The sequence below is a fragment of the Carassius gibelio genome, chromosome B4, assembly GCF_023724105.1.
Source record: "Carassius gibelio isolate Cgi1373 ecotype wild population from Czech Republic chromosome B4, carGib1.2-hapl.c, whole genome shotgun sequence".
Lineage (NCBI taxonomy): Eukaryota > Metazoa > Chordata > Actinopteri > Cypriniformes > Cyprinidae > Carassius > Carassius gibelio.
Window position 1 is genome coordinate 14,673,431 of NC_068399.1, and position 25,910 is coordinate 14,699,340.

At 38.9% G+C, this 25,910-nt stretch overlaps 1 protein-coding gene across 7 annotated transcripts in view; it reads right to left on the minus strand.

The window, feature by feature from the left end:
* The window catches only part of LOC127956611 (synaptotagmin-1-like), a 210,564-nt gene that overhangs the window by 65,850 nt on the left and 118,804 nt on the right, over positions 1 to 25,910 (minus strand). The window contains exon 1 of one of the 7 annotated variants that reach the window (XM_052554664.1): positions 21,594 to 21,766. The exons of the other annotated variants lie outside the window; for them this stretch is intronic. The gene's annotated coding sequence lies outside the window, so the exon portion shown is untranslated. Of the gene's footprint in view, positions 1 to 21,593; positions 21,767 to 25,910 lie in introns of those variants that run through there. 7 annotated transcript variants of the gene reach the window in all.

The following is a 25,910-nucleotide window of genomic DNA, read 5'->3' on the forward strand; positions in this document are numbered from 1 at the left end:
ACGCAATATTGTAATTCTAAAATTCACGTCGTACTTGCAAACACTTTGTATGCATTATGATTAATGCATGCTGGAGTAGTCGATTGTTTCCGACAGAGCTCGACTAGTCTATGCAAGCACTAGCACAGTATGACAAAAATGTCGCTGTATTTATGTGCGCATGTCCAGTAGAGCCAAACGTATCCATTCTAGCCTTGCTGCGCGCATTTGTCACATCCCGAGCTTTGCGTGTGTCTGTGCACTGTGCCAATTAGGCATAGTCATATACATTTTTGACCACAGATATAATGTCAACAAAAAATAAAGTACATAAAAATTATTTGACCTTACAGTTCCAAACTTTGTTTGTTTATCCAAGTTTAGCTCCCAGGGTCGGACTGGGGGTAAAACCACTCATTAGCAAGGCCCCAAAGGAAGAGAGGGCCCTTGAAAAGTATGAATATGAAATATATATGGGGGGCATGGGGGCCCATCAGGATCGCCTATGCATAGGGCCCAGGATCTTGTTTAACGCCCCTGTTAGCTTTAACCCTAATTATACACACCTAATCAAGCTCTTACTAGACACACTAATCTTCCAGGTGTTTTAAGGCCAGTTGGAGCTAAACTTTTCAGGACATTGGCCATCCAGGATGTAGTTTGGAGACCCCTGTCCTACAGAGTTGTTACTTTGCACATGCTTTTTGATCATTACAAATAATAATGTAAAATGATTTTCTTAGAATAGGAGATATACTTTCTCTCGCATCACAAACATTATCAGTAGTTAAGTATGTGGTCTTGAAGAGGACCCTTTTTTCTTTCATTTGTCTTGGACTTGGACTCGAAACTTTTGGACTTGGACTTGACTTGGACTCGAACCTCTTTGGACTCGGTCTTGACTCGGTCTCGACTAGTCCTGGACTTGGACTTGACTTGGACTCGACAAAGCCGGACTTGACTACAGCTCTAATTGTAACGGTTCAGTTTGATACGACATAGTGGTGTCAGGGTTCAGTTTGGTATGTTCAGTACGGGGCTAATTGGTTATGCCGCAATGAAATAGAAACAAAATATTTCTGTTTTATGAAGGCGAGCCAATCCGTATCACACAGGCAACGTGCAAACTTTGCTCAAGAGTTATGCCGGCGAACATCCCAATCTCAGTAAATTCATTATATGCAGAAAGTGAAAGTAAAAATGGACTGACGGAGTAATGATGGAGCTTTTGGCATCTGACGCTGCAAAGACTAATCTAATTCAACATATGCTGATAATGGAATATAGTTGGGGTATTACGATTTGCTCTGTTCACAGAGAAAAAGATGCACAAACAACTGAGAGAACCGCAGCCTTATGACGATTGTCAACCAAACTGGATTCAAGAATTTTATGGCACTTTTCCATTACCAGTACCAGCTCAACTTGACTCGCCTCGACTCGCCTTGTCTCGGCTCGGCTCACTTTTCGCTCTGTTTTCCATTTACCTACACAATAGTACCTGGTCGTCATAGCAACACTGCAGGAAACTGCTGTGACCTAATCTTCTACGCAACACACACCCGCTACCCACACACACAGGACAATGGAGGAAATCTGGGATGTGGCTGGTTCTCACAGCAAGAAGGCAAACGTTGTTTCTGGAGAGGCTGAGGGCCAGTCAGCAGTCTACCATGTTTTTACATAACAATTTTAGTATTGCCTCAGCTCGCTTTTACACAGTGGAAAACCAAACAAAGGTGAGTCGAGTCGAGGTGAGCTTGTACTATGTAATGGAAAAGTGCCATTAGAGAACTTCACAAAGAATACACTGAGGCTGGGGTCAAGGCATCAAGAGACACACCACACACAGAAGTGTCAAGGAATTTGGCTACAGTTGTCGTATTCCTCTTGTTAAGCCGCTCCTGTACCACAGACAACATCAGAAGCGTATTACCTGGGCTAAGGAGAAGAAGAAATGGACTGTTGCCATTGGTCCAATTGTCCTTTTTTCAGATGACAGCAAGTTTTGTATTTCATTTGGAAACCAAGGTCCTAGTGTCTGGAGGAAGGTGGAGAAGCTCATAGTCCAAGTTGCTTAAAGTCCAGTGTTAAGTTTCCACAGTCTGTGATGATTTGGGGTGCAATGTCATCTGCTGGTGTTGGTCCATTGTGTTTTTTGAAAACCAAAGTCACTGCACCCATTTACCAAGAAATTTGGTGTGCTTGAATGGCCAGCAAACTCAACAGACCTGAACCCCATAGGGAATGTATGGGCAATTGTCAAAAGGAAGATGAGAAACAAGAGACCAAACAATGCAGATGAGCTGAAGGCCACTGTTAAAGAAACCTGGGCTTCCTTACTGCCTCAGCAGTGCCACAAACTGGTCACCTATATGCCACGCCGAAATGAGGCAGTAATTAAAACAAAAAGAGCCCCTACCAAGTATTGAGTACATGTACAGTAAATGAACATACTTTCCAAAAAATCACTAAATGTTTTTTTTTATTGGTTTTATGAAATATTCATATTTGTTGAGAATTGGTGAACTGGTGGTTTTTTTTAAATGTGAGCCAAAAATCATCAGAATAAAAAGTAACAAAGACTACTTCAGTATGTGTGCATTTAATTTATTTAATACATGAGTTTCACAATTTGAGTTGAATTACTGAAATAAATGAACTTTTCCTCGACATTCTAATTTATTAATAAACACCTATATAACATACATGAAACCACCATGTAGCTGATCTTATACAGGTGGAGCTGTAGAAGGTGAAGGGTTTCTGAAGTGTTCTGCAACTGCTACAGCAAGCACTGCTACAGGTAATCTCTTGTAGCCAGACTTTCAGACTGACGGCAAAAGGTCTGGGCACCCTGACCGTATTGAATGGTCAAGACCTGCCCAATCAACCATATGACAGACAGGAAAAGCAACCAATCACATTTTGGTTTGTGCCGTTTTGGAGGCGTGGAAATGTCCCCACAATAACAGACCAGTTTATAAAACTCCAGCTTTCAGTTGATTACGATAAGCGATCTTCATTATAGTTGTAAACACGATTACTTTCTTCTTCCATTAGTGGGTTTGGCAATCCTTGCATCTATGTTTTAATGTGGAATGGTAACACACATCTACTGGAAATCCTGTATAATTTAATCAATCCAGTGACGACTTTGAAACTCCTGAAGTGTTTTTAGTTTTGTGTACCATATACATCAGACATTCAGCAAACAGTCTGTGGGCGTGACGTCTGAGGCTGAGACTATACTACAGCTAGCCGAGTATTTGAGTTGCTGCTCACTGGCTGCTGATACAAAAAGAACAGCTGCACTGAATGAATAATGATGTCATTATGTAAGACTGTGTAAGAACCTGAAATCTGACTGTGCCATCTAGATTTTTTATGACAGAACTTTGGATTTAAGACTTTATTTAGCAAAGAAGTATAGAAAATGTCTAAGGTACACTTTTCCATAAAAAGAAATTGAATGGTAAATGACACTGTGGATCTCCCAAAATGAATCAACCACAAATGTATCATAAAGATTTATCATAAAAGAATCATTTTATGCCATAGTGCAAATCTTCTGAAGAAAGGAAAGGAAGTTAAAAGTTGTTATTTACTCAAAAACATTTGAGAACCAATGCAAGTTGGAATCCCTGACATCAAACAGCATGACACCTAAATTGTTTAACTATACCAAGATGCAACCGATGTATTAGATTTGGTTAAAGTAGTCCTTGTATCTGTCCATAATTAGTAGACTCAGTACAGTACCCAGACACACATACGGTTTTTATCAGTTATTTTCAAAGATGATGAATAATGAGAAACAGAATCCGTTCCCTTACATTGAAGGTCTCTTCATTGCTTCTTTACTGCATTGTGACATTGGAACATTGTGATTTGCACTGAAAGGTCTTTGCTTTAGAAGATACATTGAGTGGAAAAGCAGGTAATAGACTGAAACACTGCAGATTCAGAGTTCATTATTTAAGTTCTGATGTGTTTTATCTGTCCAAGATCTTGATGTCCTGAACAAATTATATAATGGTAATCCAGAGGATAAAAAAACCGGACAGAAAATGGGTTGATTAAGGAGAAGGACAGAAAGATTGAATAAACTGAATGAAAAGGGATGTATAGAGACCAGAGATCGTCAAAACCATGTTTCAGCCAGGGTGCCTCGGTGAAAACGCCCCCATATTTGATCATGTTTATTGTCTGAAACCATCTGCAGCTGATAACCCTTGACTGAACAAGCTGTTAGTCAGCCCGAGAGGGAGTTGAGAGAGAAATCAGCCATGCTATAAAATGGCTCCTTCAGTCAGTATATGCTTCCTCCACAGATCACACTAATTGCAAATGACTGCTTTAAAAAAAATAAAAAATAAAAATAAAAAAATAAATAAATGCACAGCCTCATGTTATAACGTCATATTATTTTGCTCTTTTTCTTCATGCCCAATGAAATTGATAAACAACAACAAAAAAAGTATCCATACACTGCATATTCTTTCTGTAAAGTTCTGATTGGACCAGCTTGAGCCTAGCTTGTTTAAGCTAGTTTTCTAATGGTTACACTAGTTGACCAGCAAGTGTTTTTTTTGAGAAGCTGGTTTACTAAGAAAGTCTTGATGGAAACACCATTATCTAGAACTGGGGACCATCCTATAAGAAAAAGACCTGAAGAAATTTTTTTTAAAGGGTTAGTTCACCCAAAAAGAAAATTCTGTCATTAACCCCTTATTAGTAACCCCCCTTTTTTGGCATGGAGACCGAAATTACATACCCAAAATAAAAAGGTTTCTGCTCATGATTCTTTCTGACTAGATACATAATCAACCTTTGTTCACAAAGCTGACACTTTAAAGTTTACTGTTCAGGAATCAGAATCACTCAGACTGTTATGATAATAGAGATATATAAGCTCAAACATAAAAACAAAAATAAAAATATTAAAAACATATGTTTTAAATGTATTTAAAAAAATGTTGATGTAGGAAATGAGTTTGAAAACACAGTGTAGCTAAGGCCACAAGTCTTCCAAGACTTCATAAAAAATTTCATAATCGAATCTGTAAAACTGTGAATTTTATGAAATATTTGCTAAGGCCATGTCATGTGTGTTTTTAGAGAAGGCTAATCAGATTGATTTATGGCCCTTGTCATCTCTGTAAGATCTCACATGTAAACTTTCCTGTGCTCTTTGTGTATGTTTCACTCTTGAAAACTGCCCGAATCATGATTGTATTGTTCTCACCAAACGGTTCTTTCACACCTCCGCCAAGTATGACACATTATCCGCATTATTCTTTTATCATTATTCTTTTGTTTTTATTCCACCTTTATTAGCCTTGATTGTGGTTTTTCAGGCTTTACAAAGCAACAAAGCAGCGATCTCACTTCAGTCTCTCTTTGCATTTAGCCCTTATTTATCAAAAGTCTTACTATAAAAATACAACAAAACATTTTCTTACGACCTTACGTGAATTATTGAGACAAAAATGCATTATGAAGAAGAAAAGCACCTGCTATTAGTAGCATTGGTGCTAACGTTAGCATCAAGCTACATCTGACAATTTATGAAATTATTAGTACACTTTTACTCAAAACTCACTTTAAACCCCGATCGAGTGTTTATAATAACTTCCTTTAGCGATCAGGGGTGGAATTTGGTTGTTTACTGTTGTAAAAATATGTTATTTGTAGCCTTTTTCATCGCTGCACAAGTTAGCATTTCCGATGTACATTTTCGATTTTTTTTATAAAAACGCCCCAGATCTCAAGAAATTCTCATACCAAGCTTTACTATCGTAATCGCGGGTTTATTATTCGGATATTTTGTGTGTACAGAGGTGTTTCAGTGTTGTTTTGGCCAGATAACTACCAGGAAGTGTGCAGGAAGCATGTGACACGATGGGGCGGTGTCCAGATATGAAACTCTAAGATTGACGTTTGAAAGACCCAATCAGAGTCTGAGTCACACACCGCACGAGCTGTGACTACTGCACGCACACAGAGATCGCTGGGAGAGGCTGTTTATCATCTGATCGCGTAAATCCGTGGAAAATGAATAGAAATGACGATTCTGTCTGAAGAAATATGAAGTAAACATCAGTAAATATATCCATATATCTCCGCAGATATGCATCTTTGGTCTGTAAATCCTTATTGACGCTGTTCAGTGAGTCTATGTGAACACAAATAAACCGCTCTTGACGTGACTGAATATGAGTGAGTTGTGAATTTCTATTCAAAATGTGGCATAATACGGATTTATTATTTTGCACTCCTGACATAAATCACTAAATATCTGTCACTGCAACAATGTTTTATCAAAATATTGGTCAAATATCGAAGCTTGAGTCTTTAAACTTTCCATTGATGCACAGTTTGTCCAGATGAAGTGAGACAGTGATGTTTAATGTGCTGTGAAAGTGAAACAATAATAAACTGGGGCCGTCAGCGATGTTTGCACGCAAAGGGGTTAATTACTCACCCTTATGTCGTTCCACATCCCTAAGACCTTCCTTCATCTTCAGAACAACAGATTTAGACAGCAACGCCACTCAAACTTTCAAGATCCATAAAGGTACTAAAGACATCATTAAAACAGTCAACTTGACTTCAGTGGTTCTACAATAACTTTCTGAAGCGACGAGAATACCTTCTGTGCACAAGTTTAACGTTAAACAAAAATAATAACTTTATTCAGTAATCTCTTCTCTTCCCTATCATTATCCTTACGCGGTTATCGCAATAAGCACGGTGAAGGCTTCTGTGTTCTACATCAGAATGCCGTCTCATTACTGAGCAAAGCTGCACATGTGAGCAGTGCGACGCATGGGTGTGATGCTGATGCAGAAGCCATCCAATAAAGAGCTGGCATTCTGATGTACAACCTGAAATCACTGGAAATAAACAACAGATGAGAATGACACAAAAGAAAAGAGGTTGTTGAATAAAGTCTTTATTTTTGTTTTGATTTTGCGCACAAAAGTATTCTCTTCACTTTATAATATAAACGTTTCTGATGTCTTTAGTACCTTTAAGGATCTTGAGAGTTTGAGTGGCATTGCTGTCAATGGAGGTCTCTCTGAGCCATCGGATTTGATCAAAAATATACTAATTTGTGTTCTGAAGATGAACAAAGGTCTTAGGGGTATGGAACAACATGAGGTTGAGTATTAATGACTAATGTTTAAGAATGTTTATTTTTGGGTGAACTAACCCTTTTTAAAAGGGATAGTTCACTTCAAATTATGTCCTTAAATACTCACCCTCATGTCTTCCAAAACCTGTAAGGCCTTCATTCATCTTCGAAATACAAATAGAGATAAAAAAGTTGGTTGAATGAAGTAATTTTTTTCTTTATTTTCTTCGCACACAAAATGTATTCCTGTTGCTATATATAAAAATATGGTTGAACCACTGATGTCACATGGACTGCTTTAACACTGTCCTTACTGCCGTTAGTAATTTATATCTTGTATCTTAATATCAATAATATCTTAAAACAAGAGGAACAATGGTCTTACAGGTTTGGAACGACACAAGTAATCAATTACAAACTTTTCATTTTTGGGTGAACTGTTCCTTTAACAAAACTTAAAAAGGACTGAGAAGCCTTTTAAAGAACATTTGCCTTTATGAACAATTTTTTTTAAACCTAGACAAACCTCAAACAAGTCTATGTGGTCTTTTAAAACATGTTTAGAGAGGAGATTTGCTGCTCAAGAAACATGCTTTCACTTTACTGAAGGTACAATTTACTTTATGACAGTAAATACACGGTATGATAGAGCTCGAGCGATGTCTCGCAATCAATGCTAGACAAGAACAAGAAGTGATTGCATACCTTTGTCAGAGAGGGTGTAGCTCAGAGAAAGGTAGTTATTAGTGACACAGCTCACACACACTCTTGGTGATAGTCAAGATGGAAATTTTCATTATGGGTTAGGGCCGGGAAAAAAGGGAAAAGCAGTGCAAATTAGAAAAATCAACTCAATAGCTTCAGAAGTGTTATCAGGAGATGCTGGCCTAAATCTGCATGCTAATAAGCAAGTATTGCCAGGAGGGTATCATTTCCAGTGGATCGCCACGAGAGTAGAAAACATGGGACCAGAAATAAGTATCTCTCAAAACACACTTGGTGCAGGGGTATTTTTAAGCCCTGTGCTGTCTGGGGCTCTTTGAAGACCACTGAGCGGAAGAAGCTTTTTCAGAGCCGTTTCTGAGGAACAGGGGGTAGAAGGCTAGAACGGTGCTGCCTGCTTTGAATAGACTTTGACTGTGCAGACAATAGCCTTGTTGATTGGCACATAAATGTTCAAGAAAAATAAAATGGGTGGACAGATTTTATATTTTTCTTGAGCACTTGAGATCAGTGTATATTCTCTATGATTTAATGACGTTCAAAGCTTTGTATAATAAAATGAATTCCATAAGGTGTGAATGTAGTCAGCTGCATTCGTCACCCACAGAGTGGGTGTCGGCGTAGCCCCAAAAATAGACCTTTCTCAACAAGGAGCAATCTGCCATTTCAAGTCCGTGTGCGCCTGCAAGCTTGTCAGTCTCACTTCCATCATCGTGCATCTGTGTCACACTGTGACACGTTGCATCTTTCTCTCATGCCACTGTAAAGTCCACCAGCCATGCCGATCTGGCAACCCGTGGCTTGGCCATGTCATTCAGATTCCATGCGCTGTTCTGTCAATCCTGCTGTATATGTCACCATTGCTAATCTGTAGTCTATGTAAATAGAAATCTAATTTCAGAAGCCCATGCTGGGAACTTCTGGACCTTCATGACCTTGTGGCAGCTTTCTAGTCCAGCTGGCTGAGATTGACTGTTGCTGGGTTGTGTGGAGCAAGAGCCCGGAGCAGCCAGCTCAGCGGATCTCAGGTGCTGACAGGCTGCATAAACACACTGCGAAAAGCTGCCTGCCCTGAAGGCCACAGACAAGCTCAGCGAAAAAGAAAATGGAAACAACAGCATAGCGAATATGAGCTGTATATTTCACAACTGTTACCAAGGGCAGGCAACCTACAGTATGTGCCAGCATGCAGCAGCACCTAAATGAGAGAGACACTTTGGGAGGTCAAAGGGAAACTGTACATTTGAGTTTCTTAAAGTGACTTAAATGGCATCTGGCTCACTAAATAACCATCAAAGAGAAAACATTGTATTACAAAATGCCCCAATCCATACCACATACTGCACATATGGAGGAGTAGTTCATCCAAAAAAATAAACAAAAAAGTAATCATTTACTAACCCTCATGTTATTTCAAACCTGTACAAGTTTTTCTTCTGTGGAACACAAAAGGAACATTTTTGTATTCAATAAAATGAAAGCATATCATGACCAAAAAAAAAAAAAAAAAACACAATTTCAAAGCTAAACAATAGCTGTGTGTGACCTGCTTGAATTTTTCATAATGATCAATATTGAATGTTATGAACTAGTGTTGTCAAGGTAGCAAATTTTCAGTATTCGGTAGCGATACCAGTGAAAATCCACATAAATATTGTGTGATTTAGTTCTTTAAAAAGTTTTATTAAATTTTTCAACAGTAGTAGCCGTATACATTCTACTAAATAATAACTTTTAATATATAACTTTTATAAAATAACTTTTGTGGCTTAACATTTACAGATACTGGTCCATATGGAGATTTGATTTGATTAATGTATGCTAACTTTGACAAATTCCTTGACTGTCCATATTAAAATGTAAGTTTCATTTTCCTGACTGGATTTTGAGATTCCGTCTGCATTTTCTGAACCGGGTTGACCTGGTACTCGGTACCACCGGTACTTAAAGAAACCTGGTACCGTGAAATTTTCATTTTTTTTTGTACCGACTTGGTACCGCAGTACCGGGTCTTTTGACAACACTATTATGGACAATTTGTACAAACCCACGTAAGCATTTTTTTTGACATAGCAATCATATATATTTTCAGAATACTTGGAATATATTCATATTATTGATATATTATTAATAAAGTATAACTTTTAGTTTGTTTTCCACAGTTCAAAGAAAGTTTAATGGATTTACAGTGACACAAATTTTGTTTGGGGTTACTACTTCCTTTAAAACAGTCTTACAAGTATATATATCGTGAATCTCTTGAAATGACTCAAAGGAATACACCATTTAAACAAAAAGCATATTGATATCCCTAACCTTCTGCCATTTAGGTCAGCCTGAGGTGTGACCTCTGTGAATTTTCATCAGTTACATCCTCTATTTGCTCTTGGGAGACAAACCAGTGTGTTTATTGGTGTAATCGAATTTGAAATGGAGGTTGTTGCAGATGGTCAGTGAGGGAAGGGATGTTTTCTAGTGCACACAATGCTGTTTGACTCTCATACACAAAATAGAAAGTAATCACTCCTCATCTAGTTAATCCCATAATTATGCACATGGACACTAATTTCCCAGCAGGGAGAACACTGTGTGCCTGGCTCATCTCTCTCTTTCCCTTTCTGTTCTCTTACTGTTTATTTACTACACTAGAACAATCACACTGAATGTTAAGCAAACAAACTAGATGATATAGCCTCAAGCTTGTTTTACATGTGTACTAGCTATAGCAGTGCAGAAAATGTTTGAGGGAGTGCCACAGCACTTCTATAAGCTGTGATACATCAGGGAATAAATATGGATCTCTAAGACCAATGCAGGGGGCATTTTAGGCAATATAGGTATACTCCCAATTTGAAGGCTGCAAATAAATTAAGCAGCATGATACCTTCTGAACTGCAGGACATTAGGATTTGGAACACTGACAAATCATTAATATTCCCACTATACATTTAAACGTAGATTTTCAATAATATGGGATATTTCAACCTTTCGCATGAGATGGAGCAGTTTTAATCCTGAATCCACAAATGTTTACTTCTATGTGCCCAGTGTCACTTGACAATTTCTCAGGTGTGTGTAATATATTGTGTACTCTTTGTACTTCAAGCCACAGGTTTGTATTCTTTTGAGCAGGTATTTGCTATGCTTGACATGATCATATTTTGAATGACTCCTTCCAATGATAAGACCATCTGACTTATGCTGAATGTGGGGATCGTTAGTTGTCATAAGATGGATGTGACAGATACAGGCTACACTTTGCTGAAAACGTCTTGCCAGGCATTGAGCGCCTTTCCCCTCTCTGCACCAAATCAGCTTGGATTTGTAGCCTAAAGAGCTTCTAAATACCAAGAATGTCATATTTCAAGTCAGGTGGACAGAATGAATCAGGAGAAAATTCTCTGATTATAGCCAGAAGGGTGCAACTCCAGCATGGTTGGCATAATTCTACAAAGAAAACACAGGATGTTGCTGGAAAAATGATTGTTTCAGTGCTCACAATATGGCAAGGACACTGCCCCCCTGCTGTGTAATGGCACATTTCAAGCCAAACACTTCAATGAAGTTGTATTTTAGAGGGCATGTTTGCTGCCATCAAATCATTCTGTGGAGGAAACTGCAGCAACATTAGATTAGATTATGTAGCTCATGCGTTTCCTCAAACAAGACATGATCTAATTCGTTCTGAGAGTACATCCTTCTTCCTTCAAGATGTACATGCTGGAAATTGAGCTTGTCTTTGAAATAATCTTTTTAACAATCTAAGTGGAGAATTGGAAGATGAATCTGACTCTTTTTATAGATTTTTTTTTTACATCACTGCAGTCGCGTATATCTGAATGACACCCCCCTCAACCCACACACACATCCACCCCTCCCACTACCACAATTCTATAAATAGACCTGAAGCAGCTCTGCCTTTATAGGTCAGCTGAACTACAAAGTGCATTTTTTTTTCTCTCGTGTGTACAAATTGAAATTTCTTTAGGTGAATCGATACATAATTCCAAGAACTAGTAACTAATTACCACAACCTTGTACGAAAGATTGTTGTTTCCATGGCAACAACATATCTTGGTGTAAAGACCATAAGAAAATGTATGCACAGCCATAATTCTGTTTGTGACGTATTCAAGTAAACACATTTTTATTATGGGCTCCCCAGGCATGGCTCAGATAGAAGCAGATAAAAGAGTGACACTTTGCTAAAGAGAAACTCAAAGTTGTGCTTCTAAAGTGACGAATCGTTCACACAGAAAAACAAGATCTGTAAACATTGCGAGAGGAGATAAGCCAGTGGCAGAGCTGTCTGACAGTCCTACCCACCCCAAACAGAGAGGAGAAGAACGGCATAGGAAGCATAAACACTTAAAATATAAACACTTATATTTTAGTTTCTATCTGTCTGTCTATCTGTCTATCTATCTGTCTATCTATCTATCTATCTATCTATCTATCTATCTATCTATCTATCTATCTATCTATCTATCTATCTATCTTTCTGTCTGTCTGTCTCTGTCTGTCTGATAATTTGGCATGAATGTTGTAGTGAGGCTAAAACCAATGCCAGACATTCAGGTGTTTTGTAGTAATATTATTTGAGAAAAATTGCTTTGCCTACCATCAATTTCTGTCAATTTCCTCTTTGATAGATGCTTTTATCAATTTCTAGGGGTTTGCAGCTAGCAGAGGCCTTTTACCTACACCCACATACAAGCCGTGATGCAGGGCTTGTCAGGTCAGAAAGTACCATTTACATTAGTAAACAGAAATTATATTTGTTGAAGAGATCTATATCCAATGACAACCATAACCAAATAAATAAAATGACCTTAATGTGTTTTTCCACAAAATAACCCTGGGTTTGTTCGGTTTGGACTGCTGGAGCGCACACAAGACCCTGGGAGTGACTCATGTTTATTAGTTCCTCTCTGCTGATTGGGTGTTCCAATACTCCCAGTCCACCCTGCGTCGTGTGCAGTGAAACGTGATGCCGGGTCACTTCCCCCTTCCATCCCCGGCTGCCAACTCAACTGTGCTGCCTGCAGCCTCATGTCTCCCAGCATGCTTCAGTGGTCATAAACACACATGTGGCCAAACAGAGATTCTGCTACAGAAGTAAATACAAGCTCAGAGGGATTTTATTTTCAGCGTTTTTGTTTTGTGTTTCTGTAGAACCTACAAGCTAAGGGGGGAATTTATAAATGTAACACTTTACAATAAGGTTGAATTTGTTACTGTTCATTAGGTTTCATGAGCTAGAAAGCATTTCTACATTCATTAATACATTTTTTACATTTCAGATTATACAAATCAACATTCGATAATCTTACTGCAATACTGCAAATTGTTACCAATATATTGTATACCAATAAGTTTAAGATAAGCATTCAATGAACAGTTGATATTCATTGAACACAACCGACACAACCCTTTTATTTTTTATAAAGAAACTATTTATTTTAATTATTCAGATTTATTATTACAAGTATTTTATAATGTATTTTTCTTTCAAAAAGGAATTATCCATGTCAGATTTTTTGCTTGTTCATGCTGACTGGTGTTTTGTATCCAAAAAATAAAAAATAACATAAAAATAAAAAATCCTGCCAGGAATTTGATAAAAGCTCCAGCACACACTATAAGCCTGGGCGGCCATTGTCCTCAACCTCCAGATTACCTCTGATTTGCTACTGTGTTCAGTATCCTGGCATGGCACTGCAGCCAATGGCAATGGTGGAATGACAGCAGAAATGGCCATGTGGCGCAGGCTACGTCTCACCCTGCTTGTACCCTCAGTCTGGTTATTCTCTCACTAAGCCCAATAGGAATGTCTTTCACATTCTTAGACTTAACATGACGGTGTCAGATGAATGGACTGGCCCTAAAAAAAAAAAAAATCTATTTAAAACAAAGTTTGGGCAAGGTGACACGGCAATCAGGCGTGCAAGGCATGTGAACAAATGTATAGTAGTTGTACTTCAGAAATTGATTTTTCTTTTGTGTTTTATGTCATATAATATTTTATCTCTATATTATAGTGCATTTTGGAAAACAAAAAGCTCGACCATATCAATAATGCATCTGCAGTATGCTTAGCTAAATGTCTGAATTCCGTGACTGTTATGAGTGCAGCCATGCGTGTGTATGTGTGTGTGCAAGTCCCCAATAGACTGCATTATGCATAGTACACAGAATGGGTCGCCTGCAGCACTAATGCAAATTTCTGTCAAGGGCTCCATTAAAAGGTAAGGCTGGGCCCTCATCTGTGTCGCTTCAGCTCAAGGTTTTTCATTGCATTTATTATAGTCATGCCATACACACCCCTCGCATTTTCATTTCCTTATTGACCGCACTACTAACAGTGATTGGATCCTTTCGCTCTGGCCGAATTCATAGATGGTGGAACGGGTAGGTGGGCAACACTAGCCACTATCTCATCATGTCTGTGCCTGGCACATCCGGTGCATCCTGGGTAATTCATTTTTCCCAGGGCTTTATCGTCACAGTGGGCTAGTGAATGATTTACACTGACAGCCAAACCACGCAAAACCCAGTGCTATGAGCCATGGCTCTAGTTTAAACAAAACTGTTCTGAGCATGAACTGTTGAGTGAGTGTTAGATTAACAAGAGAAAATCTAATTAAATCTACCACAACTGATTAATAGATTTGTGCATAATAAATTGGGTCAAAAACAAGAAAGAAAGACATCTGGGCAGCATGGCTTATTATACACTTTCCAGGACTATATGTAGCTGTATATTTTGTCTGACCAAAGGCAAAAATAAACATTAATAAACTCTTAAAATGTCGCAATTCCTTTTGGTGGCACGATTGACACAGACATGACACATTTAACCTTCAACTCAAGAGCTACATTACATGATGTAATGTAATACACAAGCTGATGTCAAACCAGTATGTTATGAAAAATCATATCTTTTATTTTACACACACACAAAAAAAGCTAAGTAAAATGACAAATGATGTGTGCCACTAATGGGACATAAATTTATTTGTGAATCTGGATTGATGTTGGTATAATCTGAAAACAACATGGACTGTAGCATTCTGTGTTGAAGCTGATGAATGCATGGTTTTGATTTTGATCTTTTTTGGTTATCTCTCCAGATGGAAAAGAGCTCGCTGTCAGATCCACAAGCTTTAGGAGTGACTTGGCCTGCCAGTAAGAGCTAAATGAGTGAGAACACTGGCCCCGAGGGAGCTGATTTTATCAAACTGTCATTGTGGCTAAAGTTTTTTAGGAACAAAGCAGCACCTGAAAATCAGCCTCCACTCTGCAGGTGAAGGTGGCAGAGTGGATGAATTATGCATGAAATTTATCTGCTACCGTTAATCATGATGAGATGGTGAGAGAAAGAGAGAGAGCAAGATGTGATGTGGCCTCAGGATGTGTTTTTTTTTCTCATTTACTCATTTCTCTGCTCAGCTCAAGTCACTGGATCCAGAGTCAATGTCTTTAGAGAGGTACAAAGCTTCCGATTGCTATTCAATTTAAAGGCACAGTGCAGGCAAAAAAAAAAGAAGACATTTCCATCATTTACTCACCGCGTGTCATTACGTCATCTGTAGCAACACGAGGGTGAGGAAATGATGTCATAATTTCCATCTTTGGTTGAACTTGAACTATCACCCAGCTCCTGCAGATCTGACAAGGTTACAACTTCTACACATACATCACAACACAAGCTTCTTCAGATGACTTAAGGGGATTAAGTACAAGGATATGACTACACCAAAAAACATGCCTACGCCAGAAAATTCAGTTAATGATCCACAAGTATGCATATAGACAATATTTCTGGGTCAAAAATAGCTATATTTTCATATAAACTTACCCATACTCTAAATATTCATTTGGAAATTGGTCAAGGGAGATACTGAAGAAAACATTCTGCCATCAGAAGATAAGATGGAGTAATGCGTCATGGAAAACTGCATTTAGGACATAACTTGGACATTGTGTTTTAATGTGATCCACACCGTGATCATTTGACTGATAAGGCTTCACAAATGGCTGGCTTAGAGCCGTAATTACTCTCCACTCCCGCATAATCTTTCTCCCCAGCGAACATGTCAATGCCGGCAAGCAGAAGTGTGCTCGCAAAGAGAGGAAGAAAAGGTAGAACATTCAGAGATAAGAAGGGCTCCTTTCCTCTCATCGATACAGTCATGACCCTTAAGATTTCAATCCATCACTGGGCTCTTAAGAAAGCACTCCCTTGCCTTTAATTAGGGCACAGTGACTGAAGGATCTTGACTTATTTGACATGCAGCTCTGAACCATTGTAAATGCACAGCTATAAAAGCTACTGGAGACTGGAGGGTGTCGGAGATCAGAGATCTTACAACTGCAAGGTCATTAGTGTTATTTGGAGGTCAGGAAGTACATGTCAACCGCGTAGAATAAAGTGATCTAGCTCAATGACCCACAATGTAGTATACATATGATTCATCTCAGAGGTTGATGCACACCTATGTTAAACATTGAATTAATCACACGCAAGGTTCCCTTCTTCAAAGTTAACATCTTTTAAGCATGTGGCTTATGTATAGGCATCATATATTTATATACTATATGTATAAATAACATTCCTTATAAAAATAATTACTCCTGAGACATGACAATATGTCTTGCATGCATAAGCCACTGCTTTTTAAATCTCATTAACGTGTGCAGGAGTTCAATAAGAATGTATAGCAAAAAATTACTCTGGAGACATATGACAACATGGATTGCATTCATTGCATATTTTTAATCAAACTAATTAAGTGGAACATGGTTATGTTTGTAATAGATTGATAACAGACTACCATTACTGCCACAGTATGTAGTACATATGTTTAATGTTCAGAGACTGTGATTTCCATGCATGGATGACTGGGTGATGTAAACGGAGCACATTGATCGAGATTATGAATCCCACAATGCAACGCAATTTCCACTTCCTTTTTTGACTTGGACTTCCAAAAGTACAGATATTTTTTTACACAAGTGTATGTTAAAAATGAATAATGATGTTAAAGGTTCTTTATGGAACTATTTCACCAAAAAAAGAGTAAAATGTGTAATAGCATGTTGTACCCCACTCCAAAAATATTATGTAACATTCTAGGTGACTGCAAGAGGACAAGCAGTAGTGAAATCACATATAACTGGCTGAAGACACAAAGAATACATGTTACAGGAACAGAGGTCAGTTAATTGGCATTGAACAGGAAATTTAAAAAAGAATCATTTTTTGTTGATGCTCAGAATCCGTCAGTACGCTGTTTACACGCTCCGCTGCAAAAAAACAACAGCTGGAGCAAAAGAAAAAACTGAAATATTTATATAAAGAATCTCCATCCAACATTTTGCTGTTCTTTTTTTATCTGTCTCATCTGTTAGATGCATTGGTTGCTCCACCTGTGCAACAAACCCAGGGAACATGCACCTGGACCTTTTGAGAGATGTTCTCAAGTGCAGCTGCTGAAAAATCAGTAAGCCGATTATTTCAGATATAATCCATTGTCTTTTTTTGGCATTGAATCTTCACAGTCGACTGCACTGGTCAAGACCTGCAGAGCTCCTTGAGTAAGAGTGGTCAGAATGATCTGGTAGATTGTGGACAGCATATACGGCATTAGACACCCTCAGGGGTAGATGAAACCAACCTCAGCTTTAGTCTGCTCACTGACAGTGAAGGACATCGAGAGAAGGAGAAAAGGAAGGAAAAGACAGTCGAGGGGGACTGAAAACGTCTCTTCATGGCATTATGGAGGAGAAAAAAACGAATTAATTTATCTGGCGGTTTGGAGGCCATGTTATTAACAGTCTGCTGAAATGCACTTAACTTATGCCTATTCAATTATGCTAATGTACACATGCAAATGACCACAGTCCACACCATGCTGTCTCAATTAGGTGACAGGCTTACAAGGGTTGGCTTTAGAGAGCGACCGGATTACTGTCCTGCTATCTGTCTACAAGCAAACAGCTTTTGCCCTGTGATTATCATCATGAGACATCAGCAGGGTGGGTTGACTCGCAGACTGAGAAGAGACACTCTGTTTGCGTGCGCCTGCACATGTGGGAGATTGTGGACGTGCATCTTCACATGTTATATTTACTGGTTTACTTCAGCACTAGCGTTTTTAGTCCAGCTTTTGAAGAGTTAGAGATATTTAAGATCAGCTTATGTCACAAGCTTTTATTTTTCTTATTATACGGATCAAATTGAACAATTCTGGAAAACATGAGTCAAGCGCCACAACATTAAATTATCAAATGATTGAAGCTCAACATGCATTAAATTACTCCAGTCGTCATTTCTGAATCAGTGGGAACTTTTAACTGCACAATAAATCTAAATCACTGGTCTACATTATTGCTTGGCTTTCATGTCTAGCACGTATTCACAATGTACCATAAAAAAATAAAATAAATTAGGTATTAAAATCAATAGGCTGAATTGTCAGAAGCTTGGTGAGTAATACATCATATTCAGTATGACCAAGGCCAGATTAATTACATCGATTCTGACCCTGAAATACACCATGCTGGCTTAAAACTAACAGCTTCAGCTCTGTGTGCAGCAATTTGAACTTACATGAGAGCTTTTTATTATTTAGCATGTCCCAAACATATGCGTGACCAACATGATATAGCTAACATGCTAAACACATATGCACTACATAGTTGCCACAGTGATTTTCATCCTGCTTAGAGTCTATAGAATAGCAGAATGAGTCAACATCAGTCGTCACTGGGTTATGTAATGCTCAAAGGGCCAATCATTTACAACAGCAAAGTAAAAAAGAATGAAAAGTAAATTATAGCTCAAACATCTGAAAATTATTTTGCAACCACATTTAAACTTTGGGATGCCATTTTTGGACCTTTTTGGTATGGAAAGAGCAATAGGTAAATGTAGAGGAACTTGTATAGTGCCAGAACAGATGCTGACATTGTTGCTGTCCTCTGAACAGTGGTTTTGAAAGCAGCCCACTCACTTAAAGCCTGGTAGCGTGTCGCTGTCCGGTGCTGAAAGTGTTGAGGCAGGTGGCGCTGTCCAAAAGCAAGAGGTGCTGAAAGCTGCATGTCGTGTTTTAGAGCGCACACTCTGTGGGCGGCTATGAGACTTGTTTGCTCAGAGCTGTCAACAGTCTCCTCAGCACCTAAGAGGTAGTTTCTTGCATTTCGTCTGCTGCATTTTTAAAATTTAGGTAAGCTTCAGACTGATGTCTGTGTCTATTGTCTTTTTACCATGAGCACTGCTAAGACGAGTCAAAAACAACAAACCCTTTAAATCTTTAGAGTTTAGTTTTCAGCTACTAGATCTTATTTAATTTAAACACAATTCTTGTTAGCAGCATCCGTTTGGATCGGTTTCATATTAACAAACATTCCAATAATGTTGGAATACTATAATTATACTCATTTATTTATTTACTCATTTATTTTTGACTAGGATTCTACGCACTCTTGCTTCTTTGAATGCAAGAGCAACCTCATAGCTGTACAGTATACAGATGGTTAAGACTACATACACACAGTGCTGTGCTCCAATATAGCCATCTGCAGATTATGTATTTTTTTCTTTCTATTTATTTATTTTTATTAGGATTTATGGCTTGAACCAGATGCTTGGTAAACGTATACACTAAGCAGACAATCATAAAGCTAATTTTTGACAGCAGGATAAATCCGGCAGATAATCCAAATCCACAGCAAGAGAGAGATACAGAAAGAGAGGGAGTCTATAAAGGAGATTAAAAAGAGGAGATTGTGAGTGCCGAATCCCACATCGCTGATCATGTGACCTTAATTCCACTCTGTCATTTCTTCCCGCGGAGTATGAGAGAGATGACCAATCACGAGGCACAGTTCATGAGCTCGTGAGGAGTCGGAGAAAAAAAAACAACAACATCCCGCTAACCGCAAGTGAAGCTCAGCTACAGTCCAAAAAGGGGAAAGCACTCATACAGACTCACACTTGTCACTGCAATGCATATGCACACAAACAAGCAACCTCTCACATGCCGTTTACACCTAGTTTTGTTTCACTTTGGTGTTTCTTTCTCAAAAAAGCATGTGGGTTTTCTCACCGCATGTCATTGATTTGTTCAATCAAGGATGTAACGGCATATGTATAACCCTTCACTGACTCCTACAAGTCGACCCCTGTCCACATCCATGTCTATGGTGGTTTTACAGCTCTGTTATGGTCATGTTTTGTTCTACCTTCTGTCAAATATAAAGCTCATATAAATTACACAGCCGTTAGGAAAACAAAAACAGACATATCAATAGAGCTCCTGCCAGCATCACTCATTAACTATTGATGCTGTGTGAGATCTGGCGCCACAGCTGGATACACACACACACACACGCACACTCACACTCACAGATTGTTTATTTCTGCACTCATTGACAATGGACTCAATTCAAAACAGTCTCCATGGTACTGAACCAAACAAGAGGGGTGGCAGTTTAAACTCTAACAACACCAAGGTGGTCAATTGTACTGTGGTGCTTTCAGCCATACAAAAATGGACATCTGTGATGCCTTCTTTACCACCTTAAAAGTACAAATTAATATTAAAAATCAAGGACTATAAAATAAACTGATGTAAAAACAGCCTTTCAGGGAAAAAGAAAAGGAATCAGAGTGCAGTTTGCTTTGATTAAGAAAAGAGCCATTACATAAAAAATAAAAAATTAAAGAGACGGATGGCATGCAGTGGCTTTTGAGGATTATGCCAGGCAGGAGAATGGAACCAAATGGAGTGAAGTTGTTTGAAGCTCCGCAATAAGCCACTCTTACTCTCTTTCATGTTTTGAAATGAGGGAACAACTGTGCGTTAACCACAATCCAGCAGCCCCTTTGTTCCTTCTTTAGATCACAAGCTAATGAAGGAAGGGGCTGAAAAATGGTGAAACCGGAAGAGATCCGTCAATTAGGTGTGGTTTGACATCACTGAGAGTGTGAAAGGTGGGGAAAAATGATTGTACGGAAGGTGATAGCGCCTTGCGGTCTGATCACTCCATACGTCAGGGGCTGCAAACTCCACTGGGAAAAAGGGGTATGAGATGAGAGCTAAGTGTGGGCTTGTGGGGGAAGGGGTATGTAGGGTACAATCACAAAGCACATAAATAACAATTTCACCACTGCAATGACAGACAATCCTTATTTCTCTGCCTGCCTCCACTTATATCTTATACACTTAAATGTGCTGTGTAAACAATAGACCCTCTCATTGCCCTCAAACTGACAGTTTTCAAAGAAAACGTCCAGGCAGGGCGAGGGACACATGGAGAGGACCTCCTCATCACCAGTGTCAGAGTAAGCGAGAGCGGCAGTAGACGGCAGGAAGCTCGTGAAGTTATTCCTCCTGGAATCAGCCGTCACGAGGCACTGGAAGCCGTGTGTCTCACGCTCTAGTGAGTGCTATTATGGACTGTTTTCACTCAGTAATAAAATGCAAAAGCCTTTCACATGGCTGAGCATGTAATCACAACACATATCCATGCACATTGTTTACGTGCTGTAGTGTATTATTCTCATCATATGAGCGAAGTCAGATATTGCTATCTAAGCCATTTCAAGACTTTAAATCCCAAAGCAGCGTCTAATTTGAAGAAGGATCTTCTAAAACAGTTCAGTACAAAAGTTATACATAACTAACACAAACACACACAAAGAGAGGGAAACACTGTTCTCAGTAAAGTCAAGTGTCCCTACCTGGCGGTCAGTAGTCACTCCTGGGTTTTTGTTCAGAGCCGGAAGGCAGGAAGAGCAGGAGGTGGAGGCTGAAATAGAATTGAGTGAAAACACCTCCGTTTGTCCTGTAGAAATATGGATGCCCTGTGCACACACGTTCTCTCTCTCTCTCTTACACACAGCTCTGTCACGCAGCACTGAATTTCTCTCTCTCGCAACCTTCCTACTCGTCTTCCCGCCCACCTACCCCCGACACCCTCCCTTTCCCTATCTCTTTCTTTCACACACACTGTCATTCTCTCTCGTCACACATGCGCACTCTCTCTCTCTCTGTCTCTCTCCAGGCACTCACTCATTTGCTGTGACACAAGCACTCTTTTGTAAATACATTCGGTTTCTTTACTCGACAAACAATCTCTTCCTCTGCTTTTGTCTATCACGAACAGGGATGAACATCTCTCCCTTTTTTTTTTTTTTTACATAACTAAGGCTATATTTGTAAAGGAATACCAGTTTGTTATTAACTGTGCACATACTAAAAGGTTCTCGACCAATGGGATGCGACCTAAAATGCATCACAGGTCAGTTGCAATACGATCGCAGAAAGCCACGTGACGTAAAATGCTAAAATCTACCTCCTGAACCATTGTATCTATAAAGTCTAGAACTATATATACGTTTTGTGTGTATGTTTTTACACACATACACATGCTTCCGCTGCTCTACACTACAGGGGTTGACTCACCAGTTCACAGATGATAGCTGATAGCAATGAGACTACAAATAGTCTAATAATATAATTGTTAATATACATAAACATACACTGGATGAACGTCTTGGGTCATAAGACACATCCCACTACTTTTTATTCATAAAGATGCAGTGAATAGAACAATTTGCTGTTTAACATGCAGTGCATCAGATACATAAAATGTCAGATTAAATGCAACTGACCAATCAGAACAGAAGCACACATCCCCTCTTAAGGCTGCCATTTCTTCCTGCTCCTACCCCACTCTCTCTATTGTAGTGTAGATGCAGCACATTTCCCCTTAAGGAGTCAGTCAAGGGCATTCCCAAAGAAACTGTATGCAAATGCTCAGTGAGCCCGGAGCAGCTGCCTGGCCCCTCCCCTGGTCCAGATGCTCGGTCTGGGAGGGGAGTGGGGGGCGGAGCGGTGGCCTAAAGGGGCTACAAAAAGCCACTGCAATAAACACAGCTTGAGCTCAGCTTGCCGACAAACCAATTTAGAACAACATTAATGCTAATGACGAGTTTCAAAACAGGCATTTTCTAAATCAGCTGATTTGTGTATTTGTTGTGTCGAGTCTGGGCATTGTGATTTTTGGCATTACCAAATGGAGGGGTTGGAATGAGAATGGTTTGAAATGTCATCAAGGTCATGCCCTTCAGTGAGAAACACTCATCACTGCCTGAGTCTGCAAAACAGCGAAAAGGTAAAGGGGGGTGGAGTTTAACACACTTCCGCTACACACTTCAGAGCACTCAGGTCTGATGCATGGAATACCAGGATCACTCCCTTTGTGCTATATTAGTCTCTCTCTCTCTGTTTCTCTCTCCCTATTGACCTCATTCTCTTCCCTTCTCTTTTTCACACTCCGTCTAATCCCGCTCTCATGCTGTGATGGTTCATTTTTCCGTTGTACGCGTGCGCTTCAGGCAGCAATATGTTCTTTCTGACAGTTTACATTAGCAAAGCCTCTCAGCAATAGAATAAGCTGTTGGCCATTAATGACATCCACTCAGCTTTCTGAACGCACACAGATACAGTTCAGGTTTTGCTTTTCGTGTACATTCTTAACACCTTAAACACCATTCTTTAACCTCTTTTTTCTATGTTGAAGTCAATGAGAAATGTAATCGGTGGGACTTATTTTGTCCATTAGGATTGGAATGTAATAAGTGGTTGTTACCAGAACAATGCCAGACAGAAAGTACTGTAAATTCTGCCATTACAACTCTGAAGATTTTAGCTTGGTTATGCATATTACAATGATAATGTATTAATGTACAATGTTATCGGACTAGTTCTGCTACACTGCTGAATTGCATTTGCAGTTGGTTATTTCTGTTGCTGTAGATAATTGCCACTGTACAGGACAGTGCTACAGTACAGGAACTTTAAGACATACTATTGCTGCAAAAATTAAAATGTATAATAACCTTGTAGCAGATCTACACAGGTGGATCTGGGGAAGGTGGAGGGCAGTACTGCAAATAAGTAGTGAATGCTAGCAAGCCATTTAAATCTAAAGCTTCAAGCTAATTGGCTGCGTATGTATCATGATCCAATCAGCTTGTGCCAAGTAGTTTAATGTTTGTGTTAAGGACTCAACAGCCTGCACCATCTAGAGTTTAATGATAGAACTTGACATTTTGATAAAATAGTGCCAAAATTATGCTATTTAGCTACTAGTTAACATTATCTAATGGCTAGTGGCATAAATTATGTCAACAGAAAAAGGAAAGTCATGTCCAGAAAGTGCAAGAATTTGCATTTTGTTTTGATTTTGATTAAAAATATAAAACCACAAACCATATAAATATACTGTAAACCACTTATTTGCACTGTGTTGCTAAGTAAACCATACCTGTTTAAACATTATTTTTACAACTCCGCTTGGCGCTTACATATAATCTGCAATTACACACTTCAGTTTAAAGAAAACAATGATAATCCAAGATTCAGTAGCGTAGAACGACATTTCAACATCACACAATAAGATGCTAATGCGGCATCCTTTTGGGACAGCCATCTCCAAACATCTCCCTAAATGTGCAAGATGCAGTGTTTGGGATGGCACTGATGGAACAGAAAGCGTGTGTGCTTACACAGGCAGCCAGGCAGGAAATCAAACCCAGCGCAAACAGACTCAAAGCTTAATGATTACCCTTGTTAAGCCGTCTGCTCCAAACAGCAAACCTTTAGAAGGGGACGTGTCTCTTGCTGTCTTTTTTTATTTAAACAGATGTGTATTGGATCTCACAGTGCAATGCAGGTAGATGGTTTATATTCAGCTCCTTGACAGAGAAAATTGAGAGTCAGCCAACTGGTGCTAGAGGAGAGGTGAGAATGACAGCGACCTGTGCGTATGCTCACAACATAAATGTAAGCTTATTGATCCAAGTTGGGGGGAGTGGGGGATTTTTCCACATTTTCACCTCTGTGTTTTGCTAAAGCTGTTATTATCTCATGCCACATTGGGTTATATGCCATATCTCTCTAGCTCACAGCATACTACATGCATGTGTACTCCCCGTGTTGCTTGAATGTGCACGGCAAGTGCACAGGCTTCTCTTGCAGCATCCACAGAGATCTGCCACTGAAGATGATGGATTGCTCAAGGAGTAAAACAATAGAGCAACATTATCAAATCTCAGATAAGAATCAGCTAAGAATCAGGATGGATCCCATTGTGTAATCAGTGACAGCTGATCACTATGCAGTTTACATAGAGCATAATACTGCCCTCTTGGGGACGCTCGCTCAAAATGAACAGACTGTTGTATATGACCTTTGATCCAGACTTAAAACACCACCAGTGTCCAACAGTATCCTAATCTGTTTGATCTCAGGTCAGATGGTTCTTGGGCGACTAATTCCTCTCTTCTCTTTTAAAGCATAATAGTTCAAATCCCATGGACACATCTGTTACCATGGTAATGTCTGTATACACAATATACACCAGCCATTGCTATTAGGTTCTGCAAGCACAATGGAGCTTTTAAACTGGACCAGATATTTTTGTATAGTCTATTTATTTTACAAAGCAAAGACTTCATCTGTGGTGAAGGTCCTATATGCACAGTGAGTAGTCATAATTTGAACTGAATAAATACAATTAAATAATAGCTTAACTGAGGCTACATGGAAAGGACAAATGAGGTTTTCTTAGTTATCCTTCAATAATATTTTCATTTCCACAATCTATCTACATCCTAGCTTATACATTAATATTTTTTTTTGTTTTCAGAAAGCTCTCAGATTTCATCAAAAATATCTTAATTTGTGTACTAAAGATGAAGGAAGATCTTACGGGTGTGGAACGAAATGGGGGCGAGTAGTTAATGACAGAATTGTCATTTTTTGTGTGAACTATACCTTTAAAATGAGTGTCGCCAAGATGACTTAAAGTCTGGACAAAAGTGGCATTTGTAGAAGTTTAAACCTACAAGTACATGTTTTTTTTTTTTACTAACCAACTATGAAGTGACTTTAATGGGGGTAATCAAACAATTAATCTGCGATTTATAAATAAATATTTACAATGCTATAATGTAATGTTATTTTGACTCTTTATGTGGCATAATATATAC